Below are 10417 nucleotides of genomic sequence, written 5' to 3' on the forward strand. Positions count from 1 at the left end.
CTGGTTGTGGCTGTGCTGGCACAAGTCAGCAGAAGGAGAGGGGAGAAAATGTGAGGGACTCAGGTATGGCCTTGCAGGGTGGCTGTGCTGTCACAAGGGCAGGTGGGCTGCCCTGGCTGTTACCCAGGGCTGTTGTGGGGCAGTTGGAGGGAGCCTGCTCATTGGCCAAACCTAGTATATGGGGACTACAGCCCTGGAGGGAAACCCACCTCTTCAGCTGCTGGAGGAAATGCTGCCCGTTTGAGCTGCAAAAGGGGTGGGGGGAGCGATAGACACGTTGCCCCGTTTGAGCCTGTCCTGCTTTGAAGGATCAAAGCAGAAAGAGCCTCTGGCCCCAGAGGAGAGGAAGGCTAGGGGCTTCCCTGGGAGAAGTAAAGTGAAGCCCCAAACCGAGAGGCTTCACCCAAAGCCCAAGGCGGATGGGAACAGAGGAAGGTGGCTGCCTGCAGATGGACACCTGGGCCTTTGGGGAAGCCCCACGCTGGGGAGGGCTGGGGAGGATACCCAAGGGAGGTGCATCCAGTAACCTCTATGCAGAGGAGCAGCTGTTCTCTTCTATTAGAGGGGCAGCTGTTCTGGTCCGGAAAAGGAAGGAGAGAGGTTGTGAGTACACAGCAGAGTAACAGCCAATTTCCTTCCTGTCTCTCTCAGTGAAACTGAGGGGGAGGGAGGGAAAATAGGGGGAGTTGGTAGCCACCCAACAGAGCAGGTGGTTGCTAGTGAATAGCCCTGGCAGAGAGGTAGAGAAGGTTAGAAACAGAAAAGTTTGGAAACTGCTCTTAGTACTGTTTTTATTTATTTTTATTTATTTATCATATTTTTCTCACTAAGGCCCTCCAAAAAGCCTCCGCTAGCTATCACTGTCTCTGGGAAGCAACTGTCCTCCTTCAGCACATACTGTGAACAAAGCCAGCTATGAAAGAACACCCAGTCACCCTGTGACAGGGTCCACTGAGATTGATTCAACAAGCTAGGATTGTAGTGTGCAGTAAAATGCAACAAAAGCTCAGGGCTGAGTCTGTTTGTTCCCCACCCAGTCTGTTTCACACACCAAGCCCAATGATAGGATAGAGAAAGCAAATAGTCTAGGGCTGCTTATTTCCAAGTGGGTGCCTCCAGAAGCTGAGATTGCCACTCCAGTTACAGTTTCAGTGCTTCTGAAGGGAGTCAAGTTGGTGCAGGCTGGCTTAGCTGCAGCAGGAGCAAGGGTAGGTGTCAATACCATAGTATCACAGTATGACTGCCTTTCTCTGGGCAGAGAGGTATCGGTAAAAACAAGTAAAGCTTAACTGCTAGGATTTCATGCAATTTTCTTGGCAATGATATGGAAGTGGGTTGCCACTGGCTTCTTCCTGGGTGTTTTGACTTCTCTGTCAAACCTTGGAGCTTTGGTATATCTTGGTTGGCTCCCATCTAGCTAACCCTGCTTAACTTTTCAAGGAATGAATGAATGTAGAAAGTGGGAAGTCAACTGAAGACCAAGCACTGATATTCGAGGAAACATTTTATGAAACTTTAGAAAACATTTTATCCTCTAGATTATTGTTGGGTTGCTTGTTAATGCAGTGTTTTAGAATAGTTTCTGCTGTTGCATTCCAGATAAGGTTTCATAGGAGATTCTTCATATTAAAAAATCCCTGTAGCTGGCAGTTACAATTCCTCTACACTATATACAGTAAGTATATAAGTACTTGTACTCCTTTATGTAGTAATATGTACATAAGTACTGTACAGTTAATGACATCCATCACATTTGGCAACATTAAAAAATGGAGTTGGAGAAGGTGTAGTGAAATATCATTGTTTTGGTTCTTAATACTTGTAGATTACATGGGTATTGCATAGAATTCACATTTTCCTAGTATTTTTGTCTTTTAAAACACTGTGTGCAGAGGACTTCCCATAGATCAGTGGCTCTAAATTCACAATCCATTGTAAAGCACATTCTACCCAATGTCTAATTCTTTTCCACTAATTTCCACTAGGTGGAAACAGAGTCTTTCCTTTCTAAGCAATGGGCTACAGTGGTCTTCAAACTAGAGATTGTATCAGGAAATTTTAGTCCTTTTCTTATGCTGAAAACATCACATTGGAGAAAGATGAACTGAAATATTTCAAAATATCTCTAGAGCTGCTAAAAATGAGCCCATTCACTTCAAATCCCCCAACCAGACAGAACTCTGACTGACATATGAAATTCGTGTCCAAATATATGTCCAAAATATTCTAGCTGCTCCCTGAATTCACCAGGAATTGTGAATATCTTATACTTATCAAAATTGGTTACAACCATAACACTCGCAAATAAGTAACCATTTCATAAATAAATACGCATGCACACAGTGTACACAGTGCACACATACAAAGAAATATATTGCAAAATTGTTCATATTTAAATCTTATCTAACAATACAAAGAAAAGTACAGTCCAAATTTGTGAATACTGTAGTCCTCCAGTTGCGATTCCTGGTGATAAAATGCTTGTTCAAATAAAGAGAGAAACTCTTCACAGCATTGTAAAATTGAAGGAGAATGGAGGTTCTCAGCAATTCAAATTCTGTCCAGAAGCACAGCAACCACATTATTTGGATCATTGCATTTTGAGCATCACATTTCCAACGATTAGTTGAACCCATCAGTTTCTTCTAAAAATGACACAGAGGAATTCAGCAGACATAAAATGTTACTGTTAAATTAAATACAGTTTTAGATGGTGGTGTGGCTGTGACCCTCTTACGCAGAGCAGTGGTTCTCAAACATTTTGGTCTCAGGAACCCTTTATATTCTTAAAAATGATTTAGGGCCTCAAACAGCTTTGGTTTATATGGGTTATATCTATTGACATTTACTATATTAGAAATTAAAACTGAGAACTTTTAAAATATTTATTTATTTGACTTCACAGATCCCCTAAAAGGGTCTCAGGGTCCCCAGACCACACTTTGGGAACTGCTGATACAGTGATGTGAAGAGCAGATAAGCAGTTGCAAGTGTGAGAAGGCAAACAGACAAACCACAGGAGTAGTTAACAGGCAATAGCCTCACCCTTGGTGAAGCTATTTTCTAGGATTGTGGTTATTGAAGAAATAGTTACAGATTAAGGCAAAAATCCACTAATCAAACTATAAACTGCTATAAAGATTTAGGAATCAAGAGAATCAAAGCTTTTCCCTAGCACCCCCAGATCTGATGGAATGACAGAACCAGAATGTTAAATGGATGCTGACAAAAATTGTTTCAGCAACAATTTTGGGACAAATGTTTCCCATTTTTCCTGTTTCCTATCAAGAGGTCCCTCAGGTCTCTGAAGGATACTCTCCTTTTGAATTGCTACTTGACTGAAAAGTCATGAGTCCTTTTCAGGTGGTTAGGGAAACTTGGGAAGGGAAGGCCAAACCGCTTTCAGCAACATCAAATATATCTTTGAAATGAGAGCATTTTAGACCAGATGACAGAGAACCTACAGCAGAGTCAGGTATGCCACAAACTGCAATACAGTCAGTATTCAAACAGAACAGAAAGTTTTGTTGCTCTTCCCTTCACCCCAATGATGTCATTCAGTTACTGAAAGTATCATGTGTAACACCTCCTCCTCCATTTTCCCCCCATACAAACATGCTAAGGTAGATTGGGGTGAGAGAGTGACTACTCCAAAGTCACTCAGTTGACTTTCATAGCTGAGGATCGACTTGAACTTTGGTCTTCTTGGTCCTGGTCTGCCTTAATAACTATACTACCCTGGGTCTTCTTTTAAATGGTGTTAGCAAAATTCAGTGGAAAACTTCCAAAAAACAGAGGCACAATTTTCTACTTTACTTGTCAGAAAACAAATAAAAAATAGTTATGTGAGCTGTCAGAATATTTTGACACACCTAAAAGGACAACAAAAACAATCATCACCCATATACATATACAAAATACTGAATGGAATACAAGATTTTGTCAGGGTTTCATCACTGGTCTTCAGCAACCAAAAACTGCCTTAAACTCTGTAGCATGTGTGTCTGCCTAACTGTGAAATGAGTTCTAAAATGGTATTTAAATATAGTAGTTGGAGTATTTATAACAAACAATTCCACCTTTCCTTCAAAATGTGCAGATTTATAGGTTGTTTGCCAATGGCTGGGCTGTACTTTCTTCTCCCTATTTTTTTTTCTACAATCTGAGGTGCTTTCCTAGGAGAGCTATACCAGCGATAGATAGTACAGCTTTGAAAAGTGTAGAAGTTAGCCATTAATAGAATTCATGGAGAAATAGGAGGAGATTCTCCCACAAAATCTCGATGAACGTATCCACACTGGGGAACATCTACAATCCCAAGTCACTACAAAACGGGCAGGATAAGAACTAAATTGTGATCAATTAAAAGTCAAGTAGCCAGTTCATAAAGGAGGCCTAGTTACTTTGTGCTACACTCTATAACAGGGTTTTTCAACCAGGGTTCTGTGGAACCCTAAGGTTCTGCAAGAGGTCACTATGGGTTCCCTGGGAGATCACAATTTATTTAAAAAATTATTTCAGATTCAGGCAACTTCACATTAAGAGGTAAGTTTCATTCTTTACTTTTAGTTTAAGAACACCATTAATGGATATATACAGGCCTACACATGAAACAAATCTAATAATTTTGTAACTTATGGCCTATATTTGAGCCTGAATGTACAGGGATTCCCTGAGGCTAAAAAATATTTCAAGGGTTCTTCCAGGGTCAAAAAGTTGAGAAAGGCTACTCTATAAGCTATCAGACAAATAATTGTAATAAAGTTGTTTTTGTCTGAAAGCAATAGAGAGGTATAGAATTAGAATTAGCTCTACCTTTTAACATTAGAATCAGAGATTTTATTTATTTATTTATTTATTTATTCCTGTCCAAAGCGTCACAATTTAAATAAGGCATACTGTAAAACATAGAATTTAAAATATAAAAGTTAAAAGTTAAAATATATAACAGTTAAACAGATCTTGCCCAGAAATTGGCTACATTAATTGCGTTCTGTCGCGCTGTCATGAGGTCCTCAAATGTGCATTGATCAGGCACAAAGGACAAGTGTACATATGTGTTGTTGTCTGCATATCTCCACAGTCACAAAGGGCAGAGGCCACCGGATAGCCCCATTTGTTCAGAGTATCTCTGGATCTTGTTATGCACAGTCTATTCAGCGATTTCCATACTTCCCAACTTCTGCCAAAACCAGGTGCCAGCTCATCTACTGGTTCCATCCAGTGTTGGTTCTTTGTAGCTTTCCATAGGTCCACTCTACTTTTAAATTCATCAAAATCTTCCATTGATCTAAGGAAACTTTTCCTGGATTTTAATCTCTGAGGAGCTGGTTGTAAGCCATAAAGAGGGTGTTGTTTAGATATTGATGATTTAAGCCTTTCTCTATATTCTGCTGCTTCTCTACAGACAGCAGGCGGGGCAATGCCTATTCTCAGGAAACTAACGAGTTCTATTTGGGGTGCCAAACCAAGGGTCCTTAAAACAACAGCATTAGCTTTTTGCTATGGCAGGTGTGAGAGGTAAAGATTTTAATGTGTAAATAAGTTCAAGCTAGTGAGCAAAAGCAACGCCATGTTAAATACTTAAACCAACACGAAGTCAGGAGGAGATAGTGGGGAAAACTCATCAAATGATAAGGGCTAAACTCATCACTTATCATGGCAACGGCTAAACTCATCATCTGGTAATGGCTAAACTTATCAGGGCAATGGCTAAACACATCACCTAATATGATAATGGTTTAAAACAAAGGCGGCCGGAAGATTGTAAGTCTGAGAGTACCCAGCCAATGGGGAAACGGATAAAGAGGAGCGACGGGACAGGAAAATGTATAAAAATAAACTTGAAATATTGTATGGTGTGGCTTTTCTTTTGGACACGTTGCATCGTGCTCCTGGAAAGTCCACCACGCTTTGCAAACCGTAGAAGCTCAGAGAGAGAGCGAAATGAAGTCTTTTTCTATTTCTAAACTCAAAGACTGTTGGAGTCTAATTTGTTTCGAGTTTTGTTGCTAACACAGGCAAATATGCCTGCCTAGTTTGGTATAAATCAGCACATGCTGGGAAAGTAGACGTTGCTTTGAATGAAACTAGCAGAAGTATTACTGGATGTCTGAAACCTACCTCTCTAGATAAGAATCAGAGATGAATGTGCCATTTAAGCCATGAAATCCAACACTGTTTAGTGTAGGAATGTAAATTAAAGCACCCCCAACATATTTAGCATTGCCGATTACCTACTCAGGCAATTAGTTCTCCTATCCTCACTGAGGTCTGTCGTGCTACCAGCCTTTCTGTGTGCTAAATTTCTGACTGTATAGTTTAAAACCAAATACATGATTTCTCCACATTTTCCTTACCAACTGCAGATCTCAAATGCTTTCAGAATGATGTCAAAATGCTTGCAAGTCTGCACTTTGCAGAAAACATCTTCAGCTGATTAATTCTCACTTTCTGTTTCAAACTGAGTTTTCACTGCTCCTTGAATTAAGAAACAGCTTTTCTCCTTCCTTCATCAAGAGTGATGCACATAGGTTTCAAGTGTCCCCACCCTACATACACACATACACACTCAGCATCCATGCATTGTCCACAAGTATTTGTATACATTTGGTTACCTGCAAAGCATTCTCCTCATTAAGCTGCTAGAGGGATGGTTACAAGTGAAAATTATTTTTTGAAATTATTAATAAAGGCACTGAAAAGCCTTTAAAGTTTTCTGTTCACTTAGTGCCAAATCAGCATTGCACATGGCTGTCATGATCCCGTTGCAAGGCACAAAGAGCCTCACAACGTGGATCATGATCATTAAGGAAAAGAGGAAGGAGATAATTAAATCAGCGCTTAAACCAAGCACCCAAAGCACCCACACCCATGGAATCATATACAGCTGAAAAGAAGGACTTCAGATAAGCAGTGATAAGCCACACCTGGTGCCCTGGAGGACACACCTGAACCAAGAGGACAAGGAAAGCCACCGGGAAAACGCCCACACAGCCATCAAGAAACCCATCAAGGGGGACTGGGGACAATGAAGGGTGGAGGAGCACGGGACCCCGCAAGAGGGTATAAACAGGGCGCCTCACCACCGCACCCCCATTCCCGTTTTTCTTTCTGTCAGAACCGTTTCAATAAACCGGAAATCCTTAATCCCTATTAAGTGAGTCCGTGTCTTATTCGGAGCGAGACTGACCCTGACAATGGCATTCTAGCAAGCCCTGAAGTATGTTAATCCAGCAAATCCTGAGTGAGTAATATGCCAGCAAATTTGCTTTTGAGGGCATTCCCTTTCGCTAGGTCAGTGTTTCTCAACCTTAGCAACTTTAAGATGTTTGGACTTCAACTCCCAGAACTACCCAGCTAGCTATGCTGGCTGGGGAGTTCTGGGAATTGAAGTCCAGACATGTTAAATTTGCTAAGGTTGAGAAACACTGGGCTAAGTGAATGAAGCATTAACTGCAGGATGAACTTGCATTACAAGTTCATCCTGCATTAACAATGCAGGATGAACTTGTAATGTGAGTTTCATCAAATCCTTAAATGAGGGTGAGAACATGCACATCTGTTTTCTCAGGGTGGAGTGAGTCAGAGGTTTTGGGAATGTGCATTGTAGCTGTACTAGTTTACAGAACATCATGTAACTGATCATGGCATGGTAGCCCAAGAGGAGTAGAAAAACCACCATCTGAGATACTCACTTTCCTAACATTCAGTCACCCTCTCATTTCTTATAATGTAAGATCACTATTTTGAATGTGAGATGATAAAAAAAACAGAGTGTATCCTCCTACCTTCAATATTTTGTTCTTAGTACTTTATTTTTTGCAATATTTATATATCATGTTATTTGCTCCTCACAGTCCATTCACAGGAACAGTTCTAGAAGGCAGAAGGATGCAGACAGAGGTTACTAGGTAACCAGTTCACTTCTTACAGTGGCTTCCAAGTAGCATTCAATGCACAGTAAGCAGGCCTAACTCTTCTTCTGCCTCATCTTCCAGTCTGCTTTTGCTCTGTCCATTCTACCCCTAAGAATTCTCCGTTGTGTGTATGCGCATGTGTGTGTTTTAAAAGTTGTATATTTCTCTCTCTTTTCTTCATTGTCTTTTTCTTATTGCATCTAATTCAGAGATCCCAACTTTTGAGGCTGGTGAGCATGTTGGGAATTTTGAGAGCACATGGCAATGCTGGGGGAGGCAAGTTTCTTTGCCGTGAGGGACATAACCAGTTACCAAATGTTGTTTTACTAGAATACCATTTTGCTTGAGCAGAACTGGCTTGTAGTTAATAATCATTTTTATTTTCTGAGAAAGACTGTAGGGGGTGAAGAACTACTAAGTTTGTACTTGTTGTGATGAAGATCAGAAGTCGCTTCTTTAAATATTTCTTTTTTCCTCTTTCTTTTCTTTTCTTTTGCACTTTCTATTCTTTCTTTCTTTATTTTTCTTTTCCTTTCTGAGTTTAGTTTATATTGTCTTTTTAAAAAAAAATTCAAGAGAAAGACTGCAGGGCTCATTTAGAACCCAGAGATATTCTTGGAAATATAGATGTTGTTGAAGACTGGTATTTTTCATTGACGTACACCAGTTTCGTGATGATGATGATGATGATGATGATGATGATGATGATGATGATGATGTTATTTTAAAATACAAGAGTTCAAGTGGAGCAGGGAGTGTGATGGACAGTAATAGGGGCACATTGGCACTCCGGGATGCTACACTGAGGACTCTAAAGCTTTGGGTTTGGATTCTCCTTTGACAAGTTTATCTTCCTCCCTTTTACCCCAGTTGCCTTTAATTATTAATGTTTTAAATAATTTAACTGCTGTGTCTCTTAGAACTGGGTGATAAAATTATATAAATCTATATATTAAAGTATATAGTAATCACATGAATATGCATGTTTTGTTGTCAGTTTGTAGCTGAAACAACATTTAACTCCTGCTGAAGTCATGATGTCCTGTAAATGCAGTTGTTCTGTGTTGCATAGCACCAACTCTTTACTTATATGTTTCCCTTGAATCTTCATGGTAATGACAGAATTCCAAAATTCAAAGTTTATACCAAGTTTAGTCTTTAAATGGCCTCTAATATTTGTTTTTCCTACTTCTAGAAATGGAAGAAAAAATAAGGTTTTTCTATACTTCCAGAGTACCTGGTTCTTTTACAGTATTTTTCTAATACATTTGAAAGAAGTACAAGGGAAAATCAGTTGCACATCAAGGACGTGATTGCCAATACTGTAAAATGAAAGGCGATTTTTGTACTTTAAATCTCAACATGAATTAATATATTTAGGTATATCCACACCCTCATTTGTACAATTGCTTATTATTTCAAGAATGAAATCCTTTGCCTTTTGGAATAAACATTCCATTTTTATTTTCCTATGGCCTTAGTTTTGATATGAGTTAACCTCATATAACAAATGGTTTTGCATCTCAACCTATACATGTCACATTCTAAATTACACAAGGAAAGGCATAATTTTGTACTTGGGATTAACTCATGACAGGAGTTCCCAGTTTTGTTTTGTACATATAGGAACATACACACACGCCCATCCTTGACCATTGCTTTCCCCCAGTCTAAATAATTTTTCTTCCAACGCTTGCAAGGTGGGAGAGAAGGAGGAGGAGGAGGGACTTAAAACACACATATAGAGAAGGGAAGATACAGATTTTACTCAACTCTGCTTGCTGGTGACACGGTATAAAATACCTTGGATCCTCTGCTGTCAGTGTGCTCCAAGACAGAGTTTAGGATAGTTTTATGAGGAGTTGGAGGAGGTGTGTGTAAATAGATTGGCTGCTGCCAGTAAAGACTCACAAAATAATAATTTGACAGGTTACTTACTGACTGTTTTCACATCCAACCCTAAAAAAATTTGCTTTTGAAATTCTGTTAAGCTATTTATGCTACTGTGAAGATTACTAAAATAGGACAGAATCAGAAGAGTGCCAGTTTTAAAACTGCATTTTCCCTTTCCATTTGTATGATAAATCCATGATCATTTAAATAATAAAACAATTAATCATTCAATTTGAAGAATACTAAAAGTCATAGATTAGAAATAGCTTGCTCTTGATACATGGTTCCAAAGGGTAGATGGAGATGTATGGTCTCAGCTTTGTTGCAAGACAAATGAGATTGGAACATTCAGTCTCATCTACTGTATGTACATAAAAAAAGAATGAAAGAAAATTAGACTATCTGGACCATCCTTCTGACCAGGTAGTCTTTTAAAATTTATAAGCAAGTGTGACAACAATGGCCACTATTATCCTTGACATTTGGTAGACAAGACATTTCTGAGCTTGAATTTGAGCACTGATATTTTAGATAGTTACCACGCTAATTGCTTTTAGCTATTTTGCAATTTGTATCATTCAAATAAGTTCCATGTGAATGGAGAT

The sequence above is a fragment of the Candoia aspera genome, chromosome 5, assembly GCF_035149785.1.
Source record: "Candoia aspera isolate rCanAsp1 chromosome 5, rCanAsp1.hap2, whole genome shotgun sequence".
NCBI classification, from domain to species: Eukaryota; Metazoa; Chordata; class Lepidosauria; order Squamata; family Boidae; genus Candoia; species Candoia aspera.